The 14,805-nt window shown below is 39.5% G+C and overlaps 1 protein-coding gene across 5 annotated transcripts in view; it reads left to right on the plus strand.

Moving 5' to 3' along the window:
• LOC147140922 (neuropilin-1a-like) overlaps positions 1–14,805 on the plus strand; it is an 82,133-nt gene that overhangs the window by 905 nt on the left and 66,423 nt on the right. Inside the window, exon 3 of one of the 5 annotated variants that reach the window (XM_086042575.1) lies at positions 4,202–4,286. The exons of the other annotated variants lie outside the window; for them this stretch is intronic. The gene's annotated coding sequence lies outside the window, so the exon portion shown is untranslated. The remainder of the gene's footprint in view (positions 1–4,201; positions 4,287–14,805) is intronic. 5 annotated transcript variants of the gene reach the window in all.

The raw sequence follows: 14,805 nt of genomic DNA on the forward strand, positions 1-14,805 counted from the left end.
AATATGTACACATAGTTTAGGATATTGTGCAACCCTGGAAGCAATCACTTTGAATCTTAAATAAATTGTTTGAGAAATATAGATTTAGAAAAAAATGGGTTTTGTGTGCACAACTTGCGGCTCGTGCGGGTAAACTGTACCATTAGTCAGAAATCAGTAGGGTAAATTGTGCAATTAACTGAAGTAAAAAAGATCACTTTTATCTCACAAATGATAATGCTATATTAAAGCAAGACAAATTCAATACAAAAGCACTTGTTAAATGTTTATTTAAAGTTTTAACATATTCCAAGGCCAGTTAGCTTCAACAAGGCTGGATGATTGGATGACAATAAAACCTTCTAAATAATAGATGAATAGATTATATATATCGTCGCTGTCCTGTGAAAACACTTATCTCCATTTGTTTTTCCATTTTTTTCTTATTTTTACATGAATGGTGTTTCCACATTACAGACGTCGCATTAATGTGAAAATTTCAAAAGTTTCCAAAATTGAAGATGCTTGTTTTTCACAGGACAATTTCAGTAGAGTTCTTACACTGCTAGCTGCTCTCTGCCAACATTGCTAAGATTTGTCAGTTTTTACGACTTCTATTTACGACTGACTTACTTGGACTTATCTATCTTATATTTCAACAACATACTTTCCTACTAACATACCATTAACATGCTTATGTACATACCAATGTCCTTACATTCTGGTATTGCGCATAACTCAAGTAAAGTTGCCTTCTTACAATTGTTGAACAGAGAAAGATATGCAGTAAATTACTTCCTTAAGGTCTCAATTTGGAAAAAAGTGAACTGAAATGTGCACATAACATATTTATTCTGATTCCATCTCCTCACAGCACATTCCATTTTTCTCTTATCGGCCTCTGCTGTTTGACATGCAGTCCACAGCCAAGTCCCAACAAAATAAGAGTGTCTATCTGCAGCTGCACATCCACAGCTGATGTAGAAAACGGCAAAATATGAGTGTGTGTGTGTATGTACAAGTGCGCTCAACTTGTCGAGGTGATGTAATGTACTTTCATTTTCATGCGTCTATCCGATAGATTCTATCCGACTCACTCTCTCTACCAGTTCTAACAATTTTCTTACAGTGTGAATGCCTGCAGCATTTTAAATACGGATTGTCATGTTTCGAGCATAATATAAACATTTTGGATATTGACCCAACAGCAGTGTAGAATTATTTTACAGGTAAGAACATTAGAATTACATGTGCTGACAAAGATGGGCCCGTTGAATTTTGCCAGATCAATCCCCCCCCCCCCCCCCCCCCCCAAAAAAAAACAAAAAACGCAAAGGGCTTTCTTGCACAAATATGTACTTGTACATTCTAAGGACGCACAAAATTGCTGAACAGCAAACCAACATTAAGTGTAAGAACTCATTTTGTACAGTTATTTTCTCAAAAATCAACTCATTCAAATTAATATTATTGAGCTACAATGTTTGTCTTGCACAACACTCCAAATCTGCCCAAAAAATATCAGGCATATTCACGTTGTAGTATGAGACTGTGCAAGAGAACTATGTCTGCCCATCTAGTGGTGAATAGTGATATTACAACTTAAAACTACAGTCAACCCCTGCATACTCACAGTTCAGCAATCACGGGTTTTGCATACTCTCCAATTTCTTTTTTTTGGGGGGGGGGGGGGGTAATTTTTTAATATACATTTTCCACCTTTTTTTTTGTAGAAAATGTGTATTGAATATATCAGCATTTATTTGAAGAATTGTTTGGGTTCGTAACCCAAAAAAAATCCCTTGTCTAGATGTTCTTACTTTGACTAGCAACCATAAGATGCCGAACTCCCAGTTGCTCCTGATCCTGCGTCATGAATACATAAATGAGGTACAGTAAAGTGTGAAGCGCTTTGAGTAGCGAAGATAGAAAAGCGCCATACAAGTGACAGCTTTTTTACCAGCTCATTTAGCCAGTTCATTGTTTGTCTGTATGTGCCAGTGCTTGACTAGTGCCAAGTCCAGGGTGAACCCCAACTTTTGCCCAAAGTCAGCTGGGATAAACTCAGCTCAGTAGTTCAGCACAAGTTGTGCCGATATCCTCATTCGTTGCGTTTGTGACTTTTCCGTTCGGCCGCTTGAGGTTTCAAAACACTTGAGGATAACCAGGGTACCATTCCGGCACGTTCCACATAATCTGGCCGCTCCCCTTCCTCCTCTGGAAGCATCCCAAAGCCGTCTTCTCTTTCCATGAAAAAGCTTCCCTGAGAATTATGAGGCACTCCATCACCGGCGCCCGCTTTGATGGTCGACAAATGAAAGGCGCTCGCGCAGGGATGTCGGGGTGAAAGGGGGTCATCGCCACTCTGATATTACGGCGCCCTTATACGGGAGGTGCGCATCAACCCGGCGCACGCCCCCCCCCACGCCACTTTGATGTCCGCCTCGCCCGGGTCACGACCCCATAACTTGAGAGATTAAAGCTGCAGCTATCGGACGACCTTTCAACTTGGACCCAAAGAAAAGCAATTATTTAGCTGTCAGGCATGCTAACTAGCTAGTGTTGATCCAGGCTACCTGTTACCTCACATTTAATATGACCAACATTACACTTCAAAATATTTGGCTTGCAGCTGATGGCAAAAAATGCATCGGAAGTGCAAGGTTGTTTGTGTTCACTGCTTTGCAATCTGTAAAAATAACAATCTACTTTCCTATTACCCATTTTATAACATTTTTGACTCGGTGATTGTTAGGGATCAAGCTGTCACAATTTACGATTAATTGATGCCCAGAAAAGTTTGTAATTGCTTATAAATGCTGCAAGATGGCAGGAAAGCAAGGTTCTGTTCAATTTAAAAACAAAAAACAATACTTGTTTTTCTAATGGACAAGGATGTTGTCAAAATTCATTTGCTCACCTGGAAGCACAGGTGCTTCAAATCAGCAATCAAACACTTTTCAAAGGTCCTCTCTCTTGGTCTGAACATTGCCACTTATTTTAGAGTAATGGACTTAGAATTGATAGCTGCAGAAGAAAATCCCTCCAACCAGATTCAGTAGTCATTTTAGTCTTGTTTTCGGATAGTTGGGATAGTCTGCTGATTTCAAAGGCAGAAGACAAGCACATTGCCACATAATAGTACATATGTCTGTCTGTCTTGTCTGTTATTTTGATTCATTAACTTCTTCCAATGATAAGTAACTACATACAGTCTTCAGACTATTCTGATCTTAGCATATTACGCAGTGAGGATGTTTACGGGAAGCCAAGCAAAGCTGCAGATTGCCCCAACCCTATTAGCCCACGCACGATTTAGCTAGCAACTCCATTAACTGCATCCGCCCAACAGTGACTATATATCAAATATGAGTAAATACTGCCACTCTACTGTATAGTGTCGTACATTCCTTCGTCCACAGCAGCTATGCCATGAATTTTGTGCCCACTTCTGGAACTGATGTGATGTCACAGCAAGATGTTGGAGCATATCAGTTTTGGGGATGGAAAAGGAGCGTTCCAGGGCAACTGCTTATTTACAGAGTGCTCCAAAATGCATTGATGAAATTGAAAATGGATGCCAATTTCATTTTCCTGAGTAAAATATACAGAAAGTGAGCTGGGTAGTGAAATGAGGGCCATCTTCATGCTTAAGGTCCTTCAAGTCGCAATTATGAAACACGATCATAATGATTTAGTATCTCACAATATTGACTTGGTATCTTGTAATTATGACTTGGTATCTTTGAAAAACAATAAGGAGGGAGGGGGGTTGCTTTGCCTTAACTATTTCCCCCCGCCCCCCTTTTCCAAGGTTTGATTATTTATTCATTTATTTATTACTGGTGAAAATTGGCTTCTACAAAAATGCAAAATGGGCATCCATCAGTGACAGACAGATGGAGTGGTCCGTCGGTCAGACGGAATGGCCGACTGCCTATAAGCATTTAGTGACGGATTCCCAACACAGCCCAAGTTTCGCTATTCATTAGGCCATCGTATTGTTGTTGTTGTTGCCAGGCAACCACTGTCAAGGTGAAGGCACGGCGTGCAGGCGGGATGCTACAAATCCCCCTCAAATCCTCCCTGACTTTTTGATTCGGGCTCTAAAGGCCTCGCTGAACCTCACTCTCGGCGCTCGCTTCTTCCCGCCATGTAGGCGGGGGGAAGGTTGGGGAGTAAAAAGGGATAGTGAGGTGTTAACCCACCTGACGATCCACAGGGACCAACAGTGCACATGCAGGGATTACTGCACCTCAACTCTCCTTCAACTTCACCTTCATGGACACTCACGAGACACTTTTCAGGTACGCCAGCCATTGAGATTCAGTGCAAATATTTCTGAAATTAAAATGTGAGAAAAATAAATGAATATACCAATGAATAAATACCAAGAAAGTCAGGTGAAATGTGAAAAATGAAACTGATCAACAGCAAATTTGAATCAAAGATGGCTTTATGTAGACCCCAAACTTATTTTTGAAGCTGCTTTCATAAATGTCTATTTTTTTTGTACCACATCAGGTTTTTAAATACTTTCATTTTTTGTTTTTAACTCTGACCTATAAAAGCTGGCGCAATGCAGATTTTTACCATGCATTGTAATTTATAGCTATGACATTTCAGGGGGAAAAAAAAAATCATCTGTTGATGAACCTAACCGTTGATTCAAAAACATTTCTAAATCTATTTATTTATACCTGTGAAAATGAGAGCAGATTTGGAATCGGTGCAAAAAAACATGTAGAAACGTTTACTTGCATTTCTGATTTAAATACATTTAGTAAAAATTTGCTGACCGGTGTAGTCATAATCTACTCATACAAATTCTCTACTGGAATTACAACTTCCTTAAATGGAATACTGTGCATCTAATAACAAATATAGAATTCAGACATGACAAAATTAAATACAGTATAAAATTCTTGGGAAATTGAACTATAAATGAATAGTCTAACAGAAAAGGTCATCAAATAAATAGTAGGCTTAGCATTAAGGATTTCACATTGCAGATATTTTAACAAGCTTTTTAATTGGCTTGATGTTTTCGTCCTAGTCGAATGTCTGCTCGACTTCTTCCATAATGGATGCGAGTAGCTGGTGCACCTAATAAAGTGTGAGCCTGCCGCGGCAGTAAAGGTGTACAAATCGGTATGTTTTACTGATTAACAAGTGTGTTAAAAGCTAACAGAGCAGCTTGTTTATGCAGACAATCTCCTTTCAGGCATTTTCATCTGTCTTGCAGCTCTTTTGGCTTCACATTCAAGAAAGAAAGAGTCAATTAAAGTGGCCCCAAGCCGCCAGAGCGCTGACTTCATCTCGCTTGTGTCGGGCTGTGAGGCATTATATTGTATTCTATTGTATTGTGTTCAATATGTCAGTGTGCTATCGTGGCAAAAAGACACCAAACCAGCCGGTCTGATGCATGACACATGTAATGTGTCCAATTTACTGAAAATGTGTGATAAAAGACGCAATTCCACCTTTGAAACTAGCTTTTCATCAAAGACTCCCTGAAAAATAGGAAATCTATTCAGAATGTGAGCTATACTATCTGTATTATAGCTTACACAATGCAGACCCACTTGCTTAAACATGTTTGGCTAACGCTGTATTAACAACTGGTAGCTAACTCAAGTCTTAACACATTCATTTTTGCATCTGTGCTACTAGCTAGCATAATTGTTAGCATCACTGCTGGCATAATTTTTGGGATTGTTTATAGAATCACTATTAGTATAATGGGCCGCATTTGTTTGCGCATCAATAACCGGGTTTCCATGGAGCCTTGTATTCTGAATAAATTGAAACTGAATGAAAATGCTCACTAAACACCTCAATCCGAATATTATTTCATTCCGATTCACATTGGTGGAATAGTCCTTTTGTCAGAGCTGGGCATTTTACTAAAACTTTGCGATCCGTTTATCGCCTACCGCCGTGCGTCTGTCCGCCTTTTGGTCCGGCCGGAAAAAAACGCTTATAGGCCGGTGTGGGTACCAGATGTGATCGGGTGTCCCGATTGTATCGGGTCCTTTGCGCCTGCTGATGACGTCACGCTTTATGATATATTTCTTTGGATCTGTTTGCCTGATTCTAGCTCCTGATTGATGGTGGAGGTGAATCGAGTTCAAGGCTTTGGGGGGGTGAAGGAGTTTGAGGGGGTTCAAGGGATGTGTGATGAGCTCCAAACTAGAGTCTCCTCTGGGAAGGTTATCATTGGAGCTTTTCTGCAGACATCTGCTGCTCTGTTAACCATCCTGACGCAAGCGGGAGATGCATCGCCAGGAATTAGGAGGGCAGCCTGGACATCTTTAGCATTGGGTTGTTTGGGGGTGGGGCAGGGTGTCTGTCGAAGCACATTGTCATCACGCGAGGTTTCCATCAGAGAATTTCATCATCACAAGATCGCTGTGTGGACAAAGATAACGTTGCCGATTGTAATAAATCAGTCTAAATTTCCAGGTTGTAAGAGACACGTGCTTTTGATGGATTGTAGCCTGCACTGCATGCTGCCTTTATCTGATCCACCGCGTGAGCTGGAATGCATCACGCTGCTAGGGGAAATGGATTTCTTTCACTTGCAGAAAAGGATTCACGGCTTCCACAGGCTGAATTTAATTGCTTGTTCAATTGGCCTTTCACGTAGACACTCCCCCGAATCACAAGAGAAGTCCTACACATCGGACATGACATTCAATTCAATTATACATTTGACGTTTCCAAAATCTTTTGACTGACAGCCAGAATGTACAAAGTTATGCAAGTAATGTCAAGCCGCGTTCCAACTAGTGATGCTCACAGCGGTGCTGCATAACACTTGATTTCCTGGCGATTGGGATTGTTATTCTTCAATCGAAGGTCATGAGGAAAGACTAGCACACGGAGAGGGAATAGCTCCAAACAGACTTTATTCGGTCGCCTCGCCTTTCTCTCAAGAGCCCTACATAACGTCTCAACCATAGATATCCCTCCGCCAATACAATTGCATTTCAATAGTTCCCCCAAATCAGAAATCAAATCGATACATTGATACATACATGAACATCCATCTAAAAATAAAATCATTTACACTGACAACATTGCTAGCAGCAGTAGGAACAATTACATCAACTGCAGCAATTGTTCATAATGTTGCAAAAAAAGCACTTCACAGCTTCAGTTATAAATCAACATTGTGTGAGGTAATCCATGAGTGGTGTCCATATGTCTTCAAAGTATTGTTTAATTATTATATCCCACCCCCACCAATAGCTTTCTGGTTGGCTTTTTCTAACCATGAGGAATATTGATGACCGCCACCGATGGTTTGGAGGGGTATTGCACCTCACAAGGTACTTAATGGTAAGCGTTGCTGTCTGTCGTTCCGTTTTATTTTTCCAGCGCGACGTGCCGACAGCTGGCCCGACGCCACAGGGTGTACGCGCAGTCACGTCACAGTTGGCCAACGTCGGATTGGTCTATCTAGGCCTTAATAGTGATGCTACAACGCACAGAACGCAGCGAACGTTTCTAACAGTTATGCTAGTGATGCTAATAACACCAGTAGTAATGCTAAGATAACTGGGGTGAGGGATTCTTATTACAAGATGAATTGAAACTATTCCCTGTCAAATTCAACATTTTGTAAAGTTCTCAATACATTTTGTATCAAATCAGAGTCTTGTCACCCCAATTAAGACATCAAAATATAATTTAATTTTTAGTAACTGGCTTCGGCCTCCAGGTGCAGCTCATTTGAATAATGAACATTGTCCTTTGGTCCAAACGAAGAGCACATTTGAATGCGTTGTGCATAATGTAATGACCTTTTTGCCCCAGAGTGACTGCTTGCATGAATTATGGATTATTTAATTAAATAAAACTTAATCTCTACAAACGTGACTGAAACATATTTCATTTAAAAATATTTGAATGTGGAGATGGTATTAGGTGTCTTCTTGAATATGAATATGCCTTTTAATTTAATTTTTTTTTGATAAGACAGGGGAATTTGTTTTCTTGATATTTGCACATAAAGACGTTAGTATGATATTGAATGTGCTGTGAATGAGATTAAATTGAGTTTCAGATCACATGCAAGTGAGTATGCGTTACCGTGGCAACTCTTGATCATGCTTCAACATGCTGGATTTGCACACAAAGGATGCCCCAAAACGCTACAATTTATCTGGAAAAAAAAAGATTGTCAAATTGTAGCACTTTACAATGTTATTATCATGGAATTATTATAATAATTCATATGTGTGTTGCATTCTTATCTACTATTTATTCTCTGTGTTTATCTGGAAAACATAATGTTGTTGTTGTTGTTGGGTTGAAATACTTTATATTCTTGCTATTATGATTAAATTTTGCTAGCAGTTTTGCTAACAGTAAAGAAGATACACAATTAAAGTATAACAAGTTTTGACATCTCTTGTTTAGTTAATTGCATTAACAGCGGGGCTAACAAGAATGCTGATGTTGCCAACAGGTACAAGCAATTATGCTAACAATGTTGCTAAAATGATGGTAACAGTTGTGCTAACGACCTTGCTTTTAGTTGTTTCCCTTAGCGTTTATTGTTCACCTACATGAGTATGTGTTGTTTTAATCTCAAGGTTTGATTTTACGGTTAAGGGACTTTTACAGTTGCAAACCCAAGATAAAATCCCATCTTTTTTTTTTTTTTTTTTTTTGGCAAACATTCTTTCACATTCCCTCAGAATCAAGGTAGGAAGGGTCCGCTCATTTGCAGCACATGCTATGTTCGTTTTGTTGTGTTTTAAGATTTCATTTGACACAAGGCTGGTATTTTATTTTTTTTGCCACTAGTTGCCGCTTCCCTTTGTTGGCGTGTTCGCTTGACAGTGTCAACCTTGTTTTTTGGTGTTTGTTTGCCAGCATTTGTCGCTCCTCATGCTGCCGCTGAAATGGTTTGATCCTAGTTTGTAAAGCGCTGAGCTTCCCCGGGATCAAAACGTGTGTTAATTGAGTCTCTTCTTCCTGATCTCGGCATATGGCAACGTGATGCGCCGCTTCATGTGGATTCCCGGGGTGAACAAATACCTGTTGTGTTATCACGCACACGCACACACACAGCTAATGAACATGTCCAATGACAGATTAGTGAGTCTCTGGAGACGGCCAGCAATTGAACGGCAGAAGAAACACGGCCGTTTGATCACGCCAGACATCATCAAACGATCCCGTCCCGAGCATACAAGGAGCTAAGACGCCAGACGAGCAGTTGTCGTCATTGCCATCGTTGCGGTTCAGAACAAAATTCTTTGATGGCCTGTTCCAAGCAGCATGTGTTCTTGTGTGTGATGGAATCTTTTGCTTTTGAGTGTGTAAGCGCTTTTCGTGTCACAGCAATGTGCTAACATCATTCAGCTATGCTGTGACATTTTCCGACCTTTTTCTTGTATGAAGCTAAATGTTTCCGAACTCATTTAAATGTCGTAAAATAGTATTGGTGTAAACGTTAGCATTTCTAAATAAATGAAATGGAAACGTCATGTTGATGCGCTAGGTAGCCTTTCACATATCTTTGCTGTCCGATGGAAAAACATTTGACTTTACTGTATACCAGTAATTTCATCAATAATCTGCTATGCTGTTCATTTAACTGTTATCATATACAGTAACCTATATGAAAATTTAATGTCAATGTGCTTGGTAGCCTAGCAGTGATTAGCTTGACATCGCTATCCATTGGAAAAACTTTTCTGAAATTTTTTTTTTGAGTCAGTTAGCATTTTTGTCACAGAATGAAACTGTAATTGTAAACTGTTGTAAATGAACATTGGTAACTTTGTGCCAGTTTGCTAGCTAGCCTCACGGTGATTAGAATATGAAAAAAACCACCAAAAAACACCAAATGTTGAGTTTTTACTTTTCATGAAAAGGAAGGAATTTTACTTTCATCAGATAATCTGGTATCAATTGTTAAATGTTAACATTTTTGCCACATAATAACATTAGCATAGACGATGGCATTGAAAAATCAATATGGCAACTTCACGTCAGATTTTTTTCAGTGAGTTTTCTCATTTGATTGTTTAACATTTTGTGGCAAAATAAAAATAAGTGTTAATGAAGTTGTTTTTTAAATACACGCAGTGGACGGATCAGAGAGTGAGAACACTCCATGTTATCTTTTGAACCGCTTTGACTTCATATTTGAGTACACATGCAAACACATTAAAGTGTTATGCAAATTAGCTCGCACTTAAAAGCGGCGAGTTAAGCAAGCAGCTGTTGTACGGAGCTCGCAGAGAAAATGTTTTCATGAGTGACAATTATGAAAAACATTTAATACTGTCAATATTTAACATGAATGAGAAGATAATGGACTTCACGTATGACTTGAAGCTTTCTGCACGGAACTAATCCCAATTCCTAATCCGCTTCCAATGTCTCTTTGAGGTGACGCTTTTTCATTTATCAACATGTAAAGTCATATAAAAGCATTTGTACTACTTAAAGGTTGATTGATGAAGTGTGCACTCTGCTCTGTCTTTTAGGAATTGGATTAGGGTTTCAAATTAAGGTTAGAGTTTCAAATGATGTATTCAAAATCAGATTAGGGTTTCAAGATAAAGTTTTAAAACCATGCTAAATTTTCAAATTTAGATGAGGGGGTTTAAAACAGGATTTGGGTTTCAAGAAAAGGATACAATTTCAAATGAGGTTTTCAATTCAAGAGAAATTGCGGTTTCAAAGTATGGTTTGAAAGTTAGGGTTTTAAAATGAGGTTAAGGTTTCAAAATGGGATTTGGGGTTTAGGTTAAGGTTTCAAAACCAGATTAGTGTTTCAAAGGGCGTATGGTCAGCGGTTGGGCATTTCTATGCACATTGAACTTGTTGGTGAAGCCCTTTACCTATGTTGAGTCCCCCCACACACACATACACACACCAAGGAGTATCATACCTTCATGTCAACGACAATGCGGAATTGAATTAGTCTAGTGTGGCCTTAGCATGTGCGCTAGTGTGAAGCTGTTAGCGAGGTGTGAGTGCAGCCTCTTTCACAATCTGCGTGCGTATCTGTGTGTGCGTGTGTTCGTGCGCATTCTGTACCCGCCAAAACAAGGCTGCTGGGATTGTGCAGATGGACTGAAAATATATTCACTTTTTTTTTTTTTTTTTTTTACACATCCTGCTATGGGGACCCTGATAGCATTTGTGTTACATTGACACTCCAATGCTGAGTCTAACGTTGTGACTCAATGTAACTTTGAAGGTGACAGGCCGGTCCATCTTCCACCTGTGATGAAGGTCCATTTTGTAGGTGAAAAGATGTGAAACTGAAAAAAATAGACGGATTAAGTATAGTCGGAAGCCCATTTTTTTCCATCTGTGTAATCATCTATCTTCTATTTTCGCGTTGAGGCTTCAATGGCCACGGCGAGGCTTCCGTTGGCCATGGCCGAGTCTTTTTGACAGCTCCTGAGTCCTAAAAGGACACGTATTTAGTCTGCCCTGGTCGAAGTTGGGAGAAGCAAATGCTAACGAAAGCCCGTTTAAAATGATAGGCGGACCGGCCTAGACTACTACTACTATTTGGTCCAGCCGAAACAAAAAGGCGGATAGACCCATGGCAGAAGGGTACCCCGGCTGCAGACAGAAGGCGATAAACTGACTGCGAAATTTTAGTAAAATGCCCAGCTCTGAAAATACACACACAAACGCACGTTCCTTGCCATGTGCTTTCTTTGCTAAAATTAGCTGTGAGTTTTGCAGCTTAGGAAGTGTTCACGCAGCGGGAGGACAATATCTGATGGTGTGATAACGTCACAGGAAGTAGCTCCCCTTTTTATTTTTCTCTTTTGCCGTGTGATCAACAACTCTGCCGACCCCTCCATCTTGTTGTCCGCACACTGCATTACCAAGTGAAAATGTACTGTAACAGCAGAAGCGGGCAGTCACTGGTCAGTGCACATGCGCCTGTCTACTAAAACAGAGCCCTAAGTCTGCTTTTTCATAAACAAGGACAATTTAGTCTTTACAAACAATGTTTTTGTGAACATCAACAACAATTTTGAATCTTCAACAAACACAGAGTGCTTGTTAATATAAATCTCGAACTAGTGTTCTGTAAACATAACCAGCAAAGAAAATGTTGTTTCTTCAGCATATCTCATTGTACAGAAGTACAGCAAAGATGTCTTCTATCATTCACTTAACACATATTTGTAAAAATGTGTCTTTGAATTGTCATTTTAGTGAACCCCAAAACAATTTAATCCTCAGCGAACTCAACATACGTTTTCGTAAACATCACAATTTTGTGTTTGTCAGTACTTTTTACAAATTTTAATCTCTCTACATTGAGAAGCACTTTAAGACGATATTTGATACATGAAAAAATTCAAACTTTCATTTTATTTCAAAAATGTTATGTTAGCCTGGTGTACATTAAATTACGTGTGAGCCAAGAAGAGGAAATGGTGGGTTGTAAAGAAAAGTGTGTATGTCTCTCTCCTGTTTCCTGCTGTTGTACGTCGACAATGCGACGTTAAAAAAAAAAAAAGTTTGACTTCATCAAACAGCACACCTCGACTGACTCAAGCTTTTGTGTGCACTGCGCTCCTCATTGTGCCTGTGCGAGCTGCTTCCTGTACGAACAGGAAGTGCCATGCATGTTGGCATTATGCTAACAACAAAAGCAACGTAAATCAGTGGCCGCCTTCAAAGAAATGCAACACCGAAACCACATTTTGTCATGCAACTTTTGACCATCCTTTCCTGCATATGTGCGTCTTGTTCGGTATGTGAGAAACGTCAAAGACAAGATTAGTACTTTTGTAAATGCTACTAAAATTAAAGCCAGTTTTGAACCTAACATAAGTATTTTATAAGAACCAGACAATTTTTCTATTCACTAGAGGTGTCCAAATTCATCGATTAATCAACAACTAATTTAGTTTTTTTTAAAGCTGATTTAAAAAAAATGTCTTTACTCAGGTTTTTTACATTTTCAGTTAGTTTTTAGCTTTGACCAATAAGAGTTTACACAATACACATTTTTACCATGTGTTGTAATTTATAGCTATGACGTTTCAGAAAAAAAATCCACCTGTTGCTATACCTAACCCTTAAATCAAACATATCACAAAATATATTACCATATTGTAATTATTGTTGTTTTTATCATTATTGTTTTGATGATAACCTGATATGCCAGAAAAAAACAGCGCAGAATTGGAATCGGCGCAAAAAAAAAATGAATCTAGAAAAGTTTACTTGCCTCTCTGATTTAAGAAAATAGGAAATATTTGTTGACCGGTGTAATCGAGCAATCATTCAGAGCCATTCTTTAAATTTGTCCAAATCTTGGGATTTCAATCTCTCAGCATGATTTTTTTAAAGACCTTCCTAAAAACAGACTGATTACCTTGTGTTTAATCAAAATCAGACAATTGCAAACATCTGCTTGTACTTGACCGAACGAGTAACTGAATCAGTTTCAAAAAGGTTGGTGATTACAAAAATCCCTCGTTTGACATTGATTAATTGTTGTTTTTAAAACACTAAACAATACCAAATAATCAACAATAATTGGCAAGTAAACCGTAATCCCGGGAACAAATTTTGTAATGCACTTGAACGCAAAACAAAATTGCCCCTGATGTTTCCCCGTCTGCCGCATACGCTGGCCACTTCATTAGGTACATCTAACAAGAATCTGCTTTCCAAAAGTAGCGCTAAAAATGATGCCGCCTTCTTGAGTGACAGCGTCTGATGGGTCTTCATTTCGTCCTCGACAATGATAAGCCTGACTGTGTGTTGTTGCACCGCACTACTAATAATTGGGAGGTGAAGCAAAGGTTGCGTTGCTGACATTTGCCAAGCAAGATGACATTTAACCAAAGAGATTGAACATCTCATTTTATGTCTGCATTCAAGATGCAATCAACTTTTTTTTTAATTTTTTTTTTTTTAGGCGACGATTAGCCCACAAGCGCGCGTCGCCTCTGGATATGAGAATACAGTATATACTTTTCTCTCTCTCTCTCTCTCTCTCTCTCTCTCTCTCTCTCTCAAGTGTAACACTGATGCAAGGCGGCATCAATAATGCGTCAATAATCTCCTGTTATTGCCGGGGGGTGATGACAGCTGATCCTTTGACGGATGACCGGTCTCCCCCTCACGCTTTAGGAATATTACCTCGTAAGTCACGTTGTTGAATCTTGACAGCATTCATGGTGCTTAACTTGGCCACGCTTGGCACTAGTTTCGTAGACCTGGCATCTGCACCGTCGGCAAAAGCTGGCAAGTTCTGTTTGTTGAATACAGTATCTAAAAAGCTGTTTTACATGTACATTTTTATTTTATATATTCATATTTTTGTAGTGTGTAATAGTATTACGGTATTTTTTTTAATGTGTGTAATTCAAATGCTTTTTACATTTTGTTACAAAATTATGGATTTTTATCTTTTCAATTTTATTTAATTGGTTTTAATTGTGGCGGCACGGTGGCCGACTGGTTAGCACGTCCGCCTCACAGTTCAGAGGTCGTGGGTTCGATCCCAGCTCCGGCCTCCCTGTGTGGAGTTTGCATGTTCTCCCCGTGCCTGCGTGGGTTTTCTCCGGGTACTCCGGTTTCCTCCCATATTTCCTCATGGTAAGTTGATTGGATACTCTAAATTGCCCCTAGGTGTGATTGTGAGTGCGGATGTTTGTCTCTGTGTGCCCTGCGATTGGCTGGCAACCAGTTCAGGGTGTCCCCCGCCTACTGCCCAAAGACAGCTGGGATAGCCTCCAGCACGCCCCGCAACCCTTGTGAGGATAAGCGGTACAGATAATGGATGGATGGATGGTTTAAAATGTATTA

The sequence above is a fragment of the Filicampus tigris genome, chromosome 10, assembly GCF_054856515.1.
Source record: "Filicampus tigris isolate MCC_2025a chromosome 10, RoL_Ftig_1.0, whole genome shotgun sequence".
Classification (NCBI taxonomy): domain Eukaryota; kingdom Metazoa; phylum Chordata; class Actinopteri; order Syngnathiformes; family Syngnathidae; genus Filicampus; species Filicampus tigris.